The sequence below is a fragment of the Echinops telfairi genome, unplaced genomic scaffold, assembly GCF_000313985.2.
Source record: "Echinops telfairi isolate 266 unplaced genomic scaffold, ASM31398v2 ScPeMD7_7469;HRSCAF=8507_0, whole genome shotgun sequence".
Taxonomy (NCBI): Eukaryota; Metazoa; Chordata; class Mammalia; order Afrosoricida; family Tenrecidae; genus Echinops; species Echinops telfairi.
Genome location: NW_022111372.1, coordinates 47,377,376 through 47,379,186, shown reverse-complemented (window position 1 = coordinate 47,379,186; position 1,811 = coordinate 47,377,376).

The window sequence follows — 1,811 nt, the reverse complement described above, 5'->3', positions numbered from 1 at the left end:
CCCCTGTGGGGTTCCAAGGCTGTAACTCTTCATGGGAGTAGAAAGCCTCATCTGTCTCCTGTGGAGAAGAGGATGGTTTTAAACTTCTGACCTTGTGATTAGCAGACCAATGGGTAACCCACTACACCACCAGGGCTTCTTGCAGTTGTTAGGGGCCCTCGATACCTTCCAACTCTTAGCAACACTGCCTGGTCCTGCATCACCCTCACAATCATTGCTATACTTGAGCCATGACTGCAGTCATGGTGTCATCCCATCTCCTTGAGGGGCTTCCTCTTTCTGACTGCCTTTCTACTTTACCAAGTATGATGCCTTCTCCATTAACTGGTCTCTCCTGATAACATGTCCGTAGTGCATGAGATGAAGTCTCGCCCTCCTTGCTTTTAAGGAGTATTCTAGTTGTACTACCTCTAAGAGAGAGTTAGTCATTCTTTTGGCAGTCTATGGTATATTTGTTATTCTTTGCCTATACCATTTCAAAATGTTGTCAATCAAATCAGTTAATAATAATAACAAAAGCTCTCTGGTCTGAGAAAACATACCAGTGCACATACCAGCCTGTGGGCTACGAGTCAGCAGTGTCCGTTTGCCTCAAGGTCCCCTGAGTTCCACCTCCAGCAAGTACAGATGACAGTGGTTCCCTGAACACGGCACACAGGCCCTCGTTTCTGAACCTCTGGGCCCCAGTGGCCTTGTCTCTGACCAGCGACCCAGCACACTCCTGCTCACGTTCCAGCTCTCCTGCTTAATCCAGAGGCCACCCCCAACTGCTTTCCTCCACTCAGCAGGCTGGACCAGGTGTCCTTCCTGCGAGTTTGTGTGGCTCCTTTTCCTCACACTTGGGACCAGATCTTTCACCTGTCTGCCATTTTCTGGATTCCGTGTGCCTCCATCTATCACTTTGGAATCTAGTCCACACCTCACTTTGAGACCCTGGTGGTATCACCAGCCTTGCCTGCCTGGCACCTGGATGCCCTTGACACAGTCAGTCTTGTTACACTGCCTCCCCCCACCCCACCCCACCCCACCCCACACGTATACCACCCATTCCTCTCAGTTCCTTGACCACCTCATCAGTAGGGTCCTGCTCATTGGCCCTGTCAATCCATGGACCATGGCATCCTGGGACTGCGACTCTTCCTAAAGTGACTGATTGCCAAGCACCATCTCCTGCTCTTCCTAGGCCCGAGTCTAACTCACCCCAACCTCACCCTAGCCACCAACTTCTAAAACTCACTGCCAACGAGTCAATTCTGACTCATAGTGACCCTATAGAACAGTAGATAACTGCCTCTGTAGATTTTTGAGACTGTAACTTGATCGTAGAAAGCTTCATCTTTCTCCTATGGAGCAGCTAGTGGTTTCAAACAGCTGACCTTGTAGTTATCAGCCCAACTCATAAAAGGCAATAAAAATGAAAACCAGAAAGGGGGAAAAAAAAAACCACGATGAAAAAAGGTGGTGCTTGAGTTACATCAGAACCGACTTGCAATGGAGTCATGGGAACAGAACTTTGTGGCTACAGCTCAGGGACTACCTGTATTTCCTTTGCTCTCTGAGCCTCAGCCTCACTCTTTCAATCACTGGTAGTAAAAGGTCAGTAGACATTAAAAAAAAACCAAAACATCTTATCTCTGGGCGGTGCAAATACGGAACTTGTGAGGCTGGAGTTGGAGATTGGAGTCCACCCAGAGGTGCCTCAGAAGAAAAGTCATGGCAATTGAATTTCAAGTGATAAGTCACTGAAAACCCTATTGAGCACAGTTTCACTCTGATGCATTTGGGCTTGTCAAGAGTCAGCATCCCCTGGC